Source organism: Capricornis sumatraensis, chromosome 5 (assembly GCF_032405125.1).
Source record: "Capricornis sumatraensis isolate serow.1 chromosome 5, serow.2, whole genome shotgun sequence".
Lineage (NCBI taxonomy): Eukaryota > Metazoa > Chordata > Mammalia > Artiodactyla > Bovidae > Capricornis > Capricornis sumatraensis.
The window spans coordinates 57,766,185-57,781,545 of record NC_091073.1 but is presented as its reverse complement, the minus strand read 5'-3'; positions in this window follow the sequence as shown (position 1 = coordinate 57,781,545).

Below are 15,361 nucleotides of genomic sequence, written 5' to 3'. Positions count from 1 at the left end.
ACCCAGAAATTTCTTTAATAATTTGATCATTGTGTGAATAAACGTATAAAATATTAACTAGATTAAGTTAGGTATGAATTATGAGTTAAACTTATAGTACAGGTGTATGAGTTTAGTATTTATTACCAACTCTTCCTCAGTAAGGAGTTGGTAGTAATTCTCTTGCCGGGAACCACTAAGCCAGTATTTCAGTCCTGCATTCGCAATGGCTTTCTTGCTCTTATGTGTGTAGAAATCTGCATGTTTCTTTCAGATGTGCCACCCATCTCATTGCTCTGACCATTATGCCTAGTGGTCAGTATTTATTGAAGAATTCTCCTTCTTGCTTTACATGTCACTCTTCCTTCCGCTACACTATCTCCGCCCTTCTTTCACGGTGCTTTCGTGTGTGTGTGTTTGTGTGTGTGTGTGTGTGTGTGTGTGGTTCCTTCTCCTGAGCAGTCAGCTGATTCTGCATTCTTCAGCATGCAGCAGACAGGGGCCACTATCTGCAGGCCCAGCTGACCTTGGAGAAGCTGACCAGAACCCACAGCATTACAGTACACATGATACAAGTTATCTTATCACTCATAATTCCAAAACCAGATAATGCGGTCTTTTGAGTGGCAGCACTGGTTGCATGCTTTCTAACTTGGTCTAGACTATAAAAATTTGGGCTTTTCTCTCAGTTTATCTTTTACTTAAGTTTTACACTTGGACTAATTCTGTGTCCTCTTCCACTGCTTTATTGGTTCATATAAAAATTCCTACATCTTTATCCAAGGGGAGGGCCAGTGCTCAACTGGGTTGCTGGTTTTGAGGCCAAGGTAAAGACTGATTGTTAAGACTGAGGTTCCTGGGGTCTCTCCATTTGAAACTTACCAGAACTATAGGGCAAAGAGTACTGCTAGTGGACATGTGATAGAGGGGCTGGAGAAAACCAGAGTATATTTTTGATAAGAGCATATACTATAGCTTGGTAAAGCCCAGAACCATGCATTGGGAGGAATAAACAAAAACAAACCTGAAGGAAGTATATGTGAAAATGAGAGACAAAGTTATGGAGTTAAAAAATCATAGATGGAAGAAATCAAAGGAAAAATAGGTTTTAAGAAAGGGAGTAATTTCAAGTGATTACCTCACATAACAACTTTGAAAGTTGAAATCTACGATATGCTTCACTAAGTCTGACTAGCTTAATGTGTCACGAAACACATAGAAACAAGCCACAAGAACGTTTTTCCCCAGCTTCCTTCATTTCTCAGGTTCCAGTATCAACTTCTATTTCTTATTTAGTCAATAGGGTTACCAGGACTGCCTTACTTTTGTTATTGCCTGGATTTCTACTACCCCACTTAGCCGTTAGATTGATAGATTGCAGGTCTATGTCTTTGTCTGACACATGTGTGCACCATGCCAGCATTAGTCTGCCTGGGTGCCCACAGAGTCTCTGGCCTTCCTCCGCCAGTTTCTTCCCATGATTATTCAGTCTGTTCTGTTCTCCACTCACCTTGTGCCGAGCCAGTGGAGCCCAGGACAAGGCATCGCTCTTTTCCGTTCTGACTTCTACTCTAAATCTGCATGTTTCTTTCAGACGTGCTACCCATCTGATTGCTCTTTGTTCTATGCTGCTGATTTCTATTAAAGTTATACATATTCTTCCTTTTCCATGAACCTTTGAATGACCTTCTGTAGAGTGGGTAGGACAGCTTTTCCCTTCTTATGAAACATTTGAGAGAAGGGCAAGGACTGGCTTCCTATCAGAACTCTAACAGGAAGACAAAACTGATATTCAAAATACTTAGCAAGCTGTACAGCAGAGGCACTGGTCAATCTGAATGATCTCTGACCACAGTGCAGGCGGTCCCCTGCTAACACAGGCCACTAATCTTTTCTCTGTGGGATTGCAGGAAGGTCTAGGGAATTCTTAAGGAGAATGAAACACATGGGGCTACAGAAGGTACTTGAGGGCTGAGCCGTTATCAGCCAGCATGGAAGTATTTCAGTATCTGTACACCAGATAAAGATACACCTGTGAGCCAGCTTCATATCTGATCTCCAAGAATACCATTTACCTGCAAAAGGAAATGCTGCATTGAATTCTGGTTTCTCGACTTTAAACCAAATGTCTGTTTAAAAATTGTCAAGGAAACCACATGAGAACTTGTATTTCCTTTGAATCAACATTATTTACTCTTCATGAATGACTGATCCCAAATCTAATTATAAATTGTCTTTTTCTTGTTTGCTGAAGTTTTAGGGTTAAAGGCATATTTCTAATTTATTCAACAAATAATGTGTCCCTACTATGTTCCAATAATTGGGAATATGGTGGTGTATACGCAGATAATTCTTGCCTGCAAGGAGCCAATATTCTAACCAGGAGTTTTTAATGTAAAATTTTAAATGTCAGAATTGTGCATAATAAAATAATTCACATGCAATATGCATTTAATTGTACATACTGCGTTCTTTAGTGTACCAGTTTTTTTATGTGTCAAAACTGTTTCAATGAGTATGCCATGCATGATTGTGTATATGTGTGTAAGTTTGTATGTCTTAAAGAGAAAGAAAAATAGAAACGTTATGTGCTGTGAAGGCAAAAAGAGAAGAAAAAAAAAAAAGAAATGGCCTTTTACAGGGAAATGCTTAAATATTGTTTGCCAAAACATAAAGTATATATAAAATGCTGTTAGGTATAAAGGCAGTGCTGTAAATTTCAAATAAATGCTTCAATATTCCATAACACATACTGCCTAATATAAGTATTAAGGCAAAGGGAAATCACTGTGAGCAAAAAACAAAAATTGAGGGATGTTTGTCCATTTCTCGCTATCTTGAGACTCCACTTTCTTCCAGGACTCTGAAATTCCTTTGGTAGCAGAAGAATTCATTATCAATTTTATTTCCTCCAGGAAGATAGGCAAAACTAGGTTGGAGAGTAGGCATTCAGGTTCTACTCTTTCTTAAGGACCCCAAATGTCAGCCCAGAAAGCAGTGACTAAGAGTGAGGGAACTTGGAGGAGAGGTGTCCCAACAGTTTAGCTTGGGATTTCATGTGCTATGCTGGCAGATGAGAGGAAATCTATCCTATAAACAGTGCTTCATTGTTACCATGATAAGCAAGCTCTCTTTTCCAAGGAACCTGATGGAGTGCCTAGCTGTTAAATGCTAGGAGACTAGGTATCTTATGCACTAAATCAACTAGTTAGATAAATATATAATTCTCAGTTTCAGACTATGTATATTTTTAAAATATATATTTAATGAAAGAAGTCAGCATGAGAGTTGGTATTTCCCCCAAAATATTGAATAGAATGAAACCACGAGGTCATAAAAATAAACCCATCCAAATCTTCTGCCAATTTCTCCAAGGTGAGTGGGAGAATGTTAGGAGAACTGGAGCAACAGTGAATGAGTTACAGATGGGATAAATATAACAGTTTCTGTAGGTGATCGTGTCTTGCCATCTTCATTCTTTGCGTCTCATCATGTCAGTCATGATTGATTGCTTTGGCCTCTAGACGGAAGGCAGAATCCTGGGCATTGGGCTTGCACTGCAAATGCATTTCCCTCTCTTGCTCAGCACTGCTGTTACTCTACACACATAGACACACATGCCCAGCACTCAGAACTTTCAGATCTTTCTCAGGGTCTGAGTTGAGCAAATAAATAACAAAGTTCCTGTTTAAAAAATTGAAAACACCTGAAATTGGAAACTGAAGAAAAAATATATAAATTTTGACAATTTTGACAGTATATGAACTTTACATTTATGTCTATAAAAATGTACGTGGAAAACGTGATGAAAATAGGTAATAGGTAAACAGTCCCAACACAAGCACAAACAATCTTTGTACATCACATCTATGTACTTTCTATATCAGAATGATTCCAGAGGTCTACAGCATGTTTATAGGAACAAGATAGCACTCACTAGGGAAGCTGTGTTGTTAATAATCATATATGTGTTGATTCAAATAAATTGACTTACATATTACACTGCTCTGCCTATAATGTTCCAGTTCTCATACAACTTGAGTTTATTATCAAACACAGCTTCGTCCTCCAGAGTCTCAGCAGTAACACAAATTTTTATAGGTTGATGGCTTTTCAGTCTCTAAATAGCCACATAATACTTAAAAGTCAGGCTGAGTGTTATTGAAGAAGCTCTTGCAGAAACCACCTAAAAGGGGTTTGAGATTCCCCAGGCATAGCCTGATGTTGAAGATTGGATGGCAGTCTGTGATAAAGTAGTAATGTTAAGCCTTTGACTTATTTCCTTATTTTTAATTAATTAACTAATCTATTTATTCACTTATTTTGGTTGGGCTTTGGGTTTTCTGTTTGACAGCATCCTTCTTCAGGAAATTCTACTCTTGCCGCCTAAGGGAGAAGAACAGAAGAGTCAGGACAGATAAGGATGATCTGTTTAATTTTTCTAATATGATACTATACAATGGGGTAACCTATCTAGTCAGAACTCTAATTACAAAGGAAGATTCTCAACTACAGTCTGATGTGCCATTCCATTATTCAGTTTTAGAAACAAAATAAGCCTCAAGGCAAGACATCAGAGATCTTACCTAACACACGTATTCTCCAACATCAAACAAACAAACAAAAACAGATGAAAGAACAGAGGAAGAGAAGGGAGGGCGGGCGGACAGTTTCATTATTCCATGTTGTTTTTGGCTATTCTGAACTTTTGTTAGATGTTTCCTTCTTTCTTTCCAAGGTGTATGAAACCTTGGAAGCTGTATGTGCCAAACATATGTCAGGCAATGTGGTCCTAATTATACAGCTATTGTTTAAACAAAATTCCAATCACTAATGTTAGCAGCAGGTTATCTGCCTATGGCCTAGCGATTTGGATCTGTACTATATTAGTAACTTTTATTGAATATAAAGGAAAAATTTAAATTCCTAGAACAATTGTTCTGTTATCTGAAATCCTGTTATAGTTTACATATCTGTACCTATACATGTGACCTCATATAATCTTTATGCTATCAGTTTTACAGTAAACAATGTGATCTTTCTTCCTCAAATTGTGTTGCCAGCTTAAAGGGAAATGCTCTATTTTGATGATCAAGAACTTCCCAAACAAACTGGATACAAATTTGTCCAGTAGAATATCATATTCTGACTATCAAGTTGACTGAAGGATCTTACTCTCTAGTTGACTTAAGGATTTTGATTTATCTTATTCTTACTTCAATTTGACATGGTTGATACCCCATTTTTATGCCATCTATCTCCAGGAAAACAAGATTATAATAAAAATTATTATTCATGGCATTTGGTTGTTCATGTTCCAAACTGAGAACAAAAGTTATGCAAATAGAATAGCAGTCTTATTTCCCTGAATATAATCAATACTAACAATTTTAAATGACTGTTGAAAGAGTTTCAAGAAATAATTTCAAGAACTTTTATCTTTGGCCTATTAGAGTTAACTTTTAAGCTGACTTTTTTTCCTGGAGTTGTTTCTTTTCCTTTTGAGGCTCTATTAAGGGATAGAGAGTATGTTTTTTTTTACCAGTTGATTGATTTCAAGATGGCTGATTGGTATTTTCAAACTAAAGAAGACTTAATCATCTTATGTTTGGCTCAATTTGTCATTTTTATACACATACATCTGAAGTAGATACATGTATACTGCTGTTGTGTAGAATATAAGATTTAGACTGGTAAACAACTTGAAACATGATACTTTGGCATTACTAATAATAAGAATCACTGTTTAAAACCATCTTCGTTTACTTGGGATTAATTTAGAGTATTCAAATATTATCTCAGTTTCGTTATTATATTTATGTCAGTTCCTATAGGGGATATGAAGGAATGAGTAACAAAAGAAATTGTATTTTTGTTCTTTCAAAATACTAAGAAAATACAGTCTTGTATTAAGAAACATTTTAATATAAAACTACTGGATAATTAGGAAGGATATGTGGCAGTAAAGATATTTTAGCTCTTACATTTTTTATCACATTGAGGCTATTTTTTTCTTTCCCACTTTTATTATTAACCTTTTTATAGAAAATTGGCTTACCAAGAATTTATGAATTAATAAGTCTATTATAATGATGAATGATAATTACCATTTAAATCCTGACTCATTCATCAGCTTGTTCACTACATGTCAGGTGACACAAGACTGTATGATTACTTGTCTGGTGAGTATTTTTCAACCGACTGTTATACTTCCCTGAACTTTAGATCCTCATACCATATTTTTTAAAGTATGATAAAATACAGTTAAGTAGTTTGACGAAGAAACTACCGGCCGTGCTATAAATAACAGAAGTGACTTCGATGTTTTTAGTAGATTGTTCTTAGGTTCAAGTGACAAATGTAGAGTACCCAGTTGGGTCAAATGAAAAGTTCACACACAGACAGCTTCAAGAGCTGCCAGACTGGTAATATTATAGTAGCTAAACTAGTCACCATTCAATGTCAAAGTGGAAATTTTTGGCTTTCAATACATCAGAAACCTTAGGGATATAAATCAGTAGTCTCTGTGCTGCTCCCCACAGAGAGAGGCGCCTAGTCTTCAAAACCATGTGCATACTTGCCAACAGTTTAAACAGACACAATGGGATTAGATAGACCTAAGGGAACAGATGTGGGACTGCTTGAAGTTTTCATTATGAGAATCAAAGCAGCAGAGTATTTCCACGTTTACCGATTGCATATGGTTTTCACTCACTGGGCGGTAGTCAATCAAGGTATTTTGAAATTACAAACATTTTGTTAAAATGTAAATTCTTCCCCTCTCCTTCACTTTCTCTGACAATGCATGAACATTTAAAGCATGTGAATATATGCTGGCTGTTCCACTTCAGGTTCAAATTAAACTTCTTGTGAGAATAGCTCTGAAACTGAAAAGCAGAGAGGATTTGGGATTCCTAGGTTGACTTTGCCTCTTCCTCAAAGCCTCCTATAACAAGAAGGGATGCTGACTGATATTATCAATTGTGTGCTCACCAAATAAGGATGTGTTAAGATGAAGTCTGTAATTTTTGTACTAAAGATCAGAACTCTCTTAAAACACACATTTTTATAAGCCCAGCAATCATGGCACTGAGAGTCTTCCCCAAACTATCTTCACTTTAAATGCCTTCTTTAAAGATTATTTTTAATATATTTCTTAATATAAAACTTTCTATAATCAGACAAATTGAGTGTTTGTACATACTCTTCCACTCCAAAGCTGTTCAAACCACATATTTTAGAAAGAAAAAAAAAAACTTAATTAAACACCATAATCTAAAGCAACAATTTTCAAATTTTACTGTGCATCAGAATCACTTGGTTCATGAAAGCCTGAATTACTGAACACATCCTCTAGACATCCTGATGTGGTAGGTCCAGGAGAGGCTTTGATTATATTTTTAATGAATTCCCAGGTTATCAGTTTCCTATTGCTTCTATTTAAAAATTACCATAAACTTAGTGGCTAAAAACAATACTGATTTTATCTTCCTGTTTGGGAGGTCAGAAATTTGAAATTGGGTCTTAAAGGCCTAAAATCTGTGTTGACAGATTTGCTTGAGGGAGTGGATCCATTTCCTTACCTTTTTCAGTTCGTAAAAGCCTCATATATCCCTTGCCTTATAATTCCTTTCTCCATCTTCAAAGCCAGCAACACTTCTAGCAGTGACCTTTTCACTTCTCTCTGTCTCCCACTTCAGTCCTTACATGCTTTCTCTGACTTGAACTTGTCTGCCTTCTCTTAGAAGGGACTCCTTTGATTACATTGGACTCACTCGGATAACCCAGGCTATTGTCCTTATCTGAAGGTGTCACTTAATTACACCTTCAAAGCCATGTAAAATAACATTTAACAGTTCTCAGGATTAGGACATCTTTGGGGGACCTTTAATTAGTTGATCGTATCAGGTGGTACTAATACTGCCCACACTTTGGGAATCACTGAATTGAAAGATGGAATAACTAGCAATTTGTTTTGCTACAAAATAGTCTGAACATGATAAAATCTGTTTTGGAAAATTTTATAATTCAGTGATGTTTTCTTTTTCCAAGTGATGTTTTGCTGAATCAGTGTAAGTCATGGTTCTCAAGCTTTGAATGCTCATTATAATCATCTAAGGAATGTGAAAAAAAACAAAACAAAACAAAACAAAACAAAGCAGCCTCAACTCCAGAGTCCAGATCACTCCCAGATCATTTAAGTCAGAATTGTTGGGGAAGTGACAGTCATAAGTATTTATAAAGCACTACTTACTCCATTGTGTAGTCAAGTTTGAGATCTAATGGTATACATAGAGCAGAAACTTGAAAGGGCCCAGACTAATGATTCCCAAAGTTAGTTATAATTATTGTGAAATGTATCTGAATTAAAAGATTCAAGAAACAAAGTTCTTCATTTTGTACAGAATAACAGCTAACTATACCACAGTGAAGGTGAAAAGTATCCTCCTACTGTATCTTACTTGTAATTTCACATTTAGTCTGGGTTAGCCCATGGGATAAGCATAGCAGATAGTGCAATTTTTAGCCTCTTTTAAAGATGAGAACAATGATGTTTACAGAAGTGCCTTGCACAGTTAACAAATCATTTAATTTAAATTTCATCTCAAGTCTTTTGCTGCCAAAGTTTTTCTACTACAATACTGCTATAAGGAAAAAACAAACAAAAAATATTCCAGGTGTAACAAACTTGAATAACATCAGGTGTATAAAAAAAATTGAGGGTGATGAGTATAAGACAGTAGAGAGTGATGGGAAAGTGGAGAAGCAGGGAACATAGGCCATACATAAAGCAGACAAGTTTATGTTGGTTTTAAAATGCCAAGGCCAAACAAAACACACACCCAACCCAGATTCAGACCACCTGCTTCTGGTTTGCTGCTTCTGATATAAAAGTTTTCCACTTAGATGGCAGTTTCCCAGCTCTTTACAATGATTTATTAATGTTTTCCACATACGGCCTTTGGGGTGTAATTGACAGTAATTGCCTCCTTGACTTTGCTCCTTCTTTTTCCTTCCTAATTCACAGACCTGGTCCACATGAACACAGTGTTATCGGAACTGTGTGTTGGCTCGCCAACAGCAGCCAGTTATGGTGATGCCGCCACAAAGTTTGCATCTCCAGAATTCAATTCATTTTTTAAAACTAGAAGTTCAGAGCCTTTTGTTTGCCAGGCCTCAAACTAGTACCAGACCTAATGTGTTTCGTCTTTCCACTATACATATTTACTCAAGGGATTTAGAGTGCCTGACTAGAATCATTTTTCCATATGTATTATAGCAACAGTGGGCTCTTTAGTACCAACTAAATGAAGCTTGAAAAACTGTTATATGAAAGCCAAGTATTACAAAGGTAGACTAAATGGCAGGCCTGACTTTTCTAATGTGGCAATCAGTCTCAGTTGTTTGTAGTTACAGTATGGGTTAGAACAGAAGGATAGCAGGATTTACTATGTCTATCTGCAGATTTAGCCACATTTCCAGAAAACAAAACAAAACAAACAAATAAAAGGCTTACAGCCTCCACAATGAGGAGGTTTCTCTCTCAAGAGGTTTTTTTTTTCCTTTTTCTTTTTGTATTATATTATGCAGAAAGTATGTTTAATGCTCCCAAGAAGAGCACAGAAGGAAGCACATAGAGGTCTAATGTTGCCAAGACAATTGGGTGATTGGTAATTCTTTCTGGAAGATCCCCTAGAGAAGGAAATGGCAACCCACTCCTGTATTCTTGCCTGGAAAATCCCATGAACGGAGGAGCCTGGTGGGTTACAGTCCATGGGGTTGCAAAGGGTTGCAAATTACTTAAGTGACTTAGCAGCAGTAGAACTCTTTCTGGAAGCTACCCTGGGTCTTCCTTGACTCCATCGTGCATATCTCTCCCAGATCAGTGTTCCTGCAACACCTTCATTAAGTCGCTCCCCTGTGCCATGATGGGCAAAAGATTTAGGGCTCCCCAACATGCAACTCCACCATTTAATCTCCTTGTTTGAGTGCTGAGGACATTCGTCTCTGTAATCTGTTTCCACTGCATTTATGCAAAATTTTCCTGATTATTCCTTAACACATTCAGTTGATTTTCAACTAATTATGTTCCAGCCAGCCTCCAATTCTACAAGTGAATTAGGCTCCATCCTTTCTCTCTACTTTCAAGCCTATGATTCCCTGAATTTAAATGCTATACACTCACTTCCTCCCAACTCTATACATTTGGTATGAAGATATTGAGCTAACTTATTTCTGAAGTCCCACAATAGTAAACCTGAAATTCAGAACTTACGTGAAACTTGTTTTCGTTTTATATTAAGACCCCAACCCCTGAAACTCAGGGAGCTTTGCTTCTTTACTCTTCATGTGTATCAACATGTAACACAGCTCAGAGCATGTCACAGATGCTCATGTATATTATTCAATTCTGCAAGCCTTTTATTATACACATACAACCAGAGGATTCTCAATTATGTACATATAACTCAGTGCTCAATATTCAAATTTCCAACATCTCCATTACTATGCACAGTTATTCCTTAGAGTTCTTACCCATCCTCACAATAAGTAACCCTTTAAAATAATTTCCTTCTTCCAGGTCATTTCCAGGATAATGGTTAACCCCTTAACCCTGTGATCCTATTATTCTATCTTTAAATGCCTTAATGTTCACTTTAGAACACTTGGATTTACTGATGATTCTCATCGCTTTTAATTTAGGTTTTACCTTGATGCTAGGATTACCTTTCTAAAATGGGCATCTAATTGTAACATCTCTCTCATTTTGAACCCCTTTCAATGTTGTAACCATATCTCCCACAACTTCCAAAGTTATACTATATGCTTCAGAGAAACAGGACTTCTAGCAGTCCCCCATGCCATGCTCTGTCCTGCCTCTAGGTCTTTCCATGTGCTGCAGACTTTTCTGAAATGCCCTTGGCCCTATGGTTTGTCTGGTACACTCTAGAGTCAGTCACCTCCAAGCAGAGATTATCTCTCTTTCCTCTATATTCCTCGGTTCTTGGACATATTTCGCATCCTGCACTTATCAGAACAGCAGTATGATTATTTGTGTACTCATCCTTCTACTGACCCAAACTATCAATTCTCTGTGACAGAGAAAGCTACTCTTAATCAGAATCAAAAGCCAGTGGGGCAAGATTTTTCTCTACAGATTGAAGGCAGAAAGAATGGTTTAGCTAGTGGAAAAGATGCAGAAAAATCTGATATTCATGAGGATCCTGTAAAAATATGATATTAAAATGGACAGGAAATGGAACTACTTTATTTGGCTTATGTCAAGAATCTGAGAAAAATTGGAAAACAAATGGAGGTTTGAGAACGATGAAGATTAAGGACTTTGCTGCTAAACAGAAACAGACAGACAGGGTTTTTGGCTCAGAATAGCATCCAGTCCTCAGTAGGGAAGTTTAGATCCTGCCAGTGAGGGCTGGACGGTCGCCTCCTTCCCTGAAAACTATTTGCTTATTTAAGGGATTTAGGCCCAGTGCACCCAAGACCTGAAAGTATCAGTTCTGAGTAAACTTCTAAAATATTCCTCAAAACAATCCAAAGCTTTAGTTTGTCCAGCAAGTAGGCACAGGATGAAATATGAGTGGCAGTAATGACTGGAAGGAACAGATGTTGTCATAAGACATATATTTACTCTATGCATATTGACTGAGGGTCCAGAGTGTGCCAGGTCCTGAGTGAGGCGACAAGGATGAGTTTACAAAGATGCCACCAACTGAGACCCTTCCTTCAATAAACTCTCAGTCTAATGGGAGAAACATATGCAAACAACTGATTTCCCTACAGTGGAATATATGAATATGTTAGAGTAGTACCAAAAAAAAAAAAAAAAAAGGAGGCAGGACAACTGGCTCAGGAGCAGACAAGTGCTGAGACAGGAGTGTGGTGTGGGAATTGGGTATGACAGAAGGTTTGGAAATATCAATTAGCTGGAAACTAGGGGTGAGTTTTAAAAAGGCAATGGATAATGAGGCTCTTAGATTTTAACAGGATTTGTAATTACATGCTTAATTTTTTACTGTTTTTTTTTTTTTCTTAAACTCTTCCCCAATTTGCAGGCCTTAACAATTTGAATTTTAAAAAAGAGAGAGAGGTAAAGAGATAGTCTTTAAGGAAACCAAGTATATACCATGTGTAGAAAAGCGAAAAAAGTCTTCAGTTATGTACTTTATTTACGCACAGCAAACATGGTAAATTTATCCTTTGAAGTAATTTTGTGTGCTTCACACTTATTCTGTTTCAGGATGAAGGTATAACAGAGCAGGTTTGGAGTGTTTCGTTTGTTTTTTAAGCATCTATTTGTATTTGTGAATGACACAGCAGGCAAGTATCATCAGAGTATGTAGTTCCCTGAAACAGTGGAAACAGTGGCAGACTTTATTTTGGGGGGCTCAAAAATCACAGCAGATGGTGACTGCAGCCATGAAATTAAAAAACGCTTGCTCCTTGGAAGAAAAGTTATGACCAACCTAGACAGCATATTAAAAAGCAGAGACATTATTTTGCCAACAAAGGTCCATCTAGTCAAGGCTATAGTTTTCCCAGTAGTCATGTATGGATGTGACAGTTGGACTATAAAGAAAGCTGAACGCCAAAGAACTGATGCTTTTGAACTGTGGTGTTGGAGAAGACTCCCTTGGACTGCAAAGAGATCCAACCAGTCCATCCTAAAGGAAATCAGTCCTGAATATTCATTGGAAGGACTGATATTGAAGCTGAAACTCCAATACTTTGGCCACCTGATGCGAATAACTCATTTGAAAAGACCCTGATGCTGGGAAAGATTGAAGGCGGGAGGAGAAGAGGATGACAGACGATGGGATGGTCTGATGGTATCACTGACTCAATGAACATGAGTTTAAGTAAACTCCGGGAGTCGGTGATAGACAGGGAGGCCTGGCATGCTGCAATCCATGTGGTTGTAAAGAGTCAGACACGACTGAGTGACTGAACTGAAATGAAATGAACTGAGAAAAAACAATAGTTTCCTAAGTCCACTAAAAATTAGAAACTAGCATAGCACATGACCAGCAGGAAAGCAAATAAATTACACATTTTGGTCATCTATGGTGATTCAAATATTCACTCATAAATTTCCATTTAATGAAACCATACTTTGATTGTGGAGAGTTAACTCAATGAAGAGCTTTATGTCTGAACTAGCTGATACATCAGGTGTAGTTCAACAAATACCAGTTACTGATGATGATTATTCCTGTTGCCACTGATTGCTGATACACTCTGTAGACAACAGATTTTAACTTCCAGAGCTGTCAGTCTGACACATTATATCAACAATCATATAGAGAATCTTACGCACCAAAAAAAAAAAATAATTCATTACATTTGTTCATTTATCTAGAATTTATTACCAAGGCATATAGTATTTTACCTTTTTTGGAGAATAAATATGATTGGAGTGGGGAAAAGAGAAAATTAATATATATGGGAAACTACCATTTTTTTTATGGTTATTGGATAAGCTTCCTTTTACTACCTGGGGAAGACTGATCCATATTGATATAAAACCTGGAATCACAGAGGAGGAAGGCTTAGGAAGGAATATGGATCTTCAGGCTTAAAGAAAAAAAAAAGGGGAACCAGAAGATAACTGCAAAGTTGTTCCTAATAACTTTTCTGCTTTCCCTTTTGCTGTATCATATCTACCATAGGTTTAACAGCTCATAAACTGAAGCCAACTTTCTGAATGATCATTTAATTCTTGAAAAGTAACCATAAACTAAGGGGGAAAAATACTGAGATATTAATCCTGGCAGCAGGCAGCAATTCTAGGCCCAAAAACTTAATGGGGCTGAGCTGAATGGGACATAACAAGATGACTATCCTAACAAAATACAGTCCGTGTCCTCCGATGGATGAGGAATGTTCTTTCCCCATTTGTGTTTGAACATGGAGAACATAAAGTGCCAGTTAAACTGAGTAATGTTGCATAACTAAATTACAGGGTTTTTTTTCAGTTCTCCAGTAGAGGATAAAAATCCTCAAACCTGGAAGCATTGTTTTAATCAAGGGTCTGAATAAGCCATCCCTTGTAGTTTTGCAATACATAAGTTAATAGAAATGTTTTCTTTAGCTTCCTGATACCTATATAACTACATTACTAAAAGCTATATACACATGAAAGTTACATACAGGAAATGGACACATATTTGGCTTTCTGAGGTGTACTTTTAATTTGGTGAAGTAGCTTTTGAAAGGAGAGAAGGAATTAATTTGCAATTTGATTTTAAACAATTACTTCTAAATTTTATAAATGCAGATATTTAACTTTGCTACTTTATCCACATAATACTTGTTTTTTGATTGAAGCTAAACAATTTATATGATGTATGATACAGCCTTGGAGAGCTTTTATTTGTTTTAATGGGTAATTTGTATTCAGTATGGAGGAGGTGATCTAAGCTTTGCATTCAGTGATTGCACAGGAGGCCCAGGCACTTGGAAAATTCTACATTTTATTTCATCAGGGTGAATCTACCATGACCCGGAAGGCTCACCTATAGATAAGATGGTTTGGCCTCAATAACACTTTGAATCTTTACAGTCTCTGGGGTTTTGCACACTCCTTTAGACACAGGTCTTTGTAATTAATGAGAGGCGCACGAGTGGATCCCGGAATGGCACTTTGGAGAATGGTGGGACAAGTTTTTAACAAGCTAACCCTTCTGGCTATAACATGAAAGGGAACCCTGTGTTTAAGGTAGGATGGGAATAAAAGGCAAAGGTAATTTGCACTGCTGAAGAAATAATTATTAGTTCCACATTGCTTTCCACGTGGTAGGTGGAGGAGAGCAGAGAGTGTTCACATTTAGGAAATCATTGTTTATTTTTCTTGCTGGTAATGTATTAAGTTTGCCGGGACTGAAAATTTGAAAGATTTCCCCAGCTGATCATACTAAGGTGCTTCAGAAAGAAATATCAACAGATTTTTCTCTTGCTCATATTGACTGTCTGTTTTAAAATATCTTTGATGCTTTCATGCTGACAAATTATCTGTCTGTGACTTACTAAAGACACTCTCCCTACAAACAGGAGTAAATGTGAAGAGGGGAGTGTGGTGGGAAGAGGGGAGTAGGAGGCCAAGAAACGAAATACTCCTTTTTGCCTCACACACACTGTCTTGTCTTATACTATACCACAACTCTCTCTGTTTTCATATATTTGAAACCTAAGATGAAATTACTCTTCCAATGTCACATAATTAGTAATAGACAAATTGGGGCCAAACTGAATGATGCTCTTCTGCAGTTAAATTTTGGTTCATTTTCCATTACACCACACTGCCTTTACTCCTATACCAGCACCCACTCTTCTAATAGCAATCTGCTTTTTTCTCGCTACAACT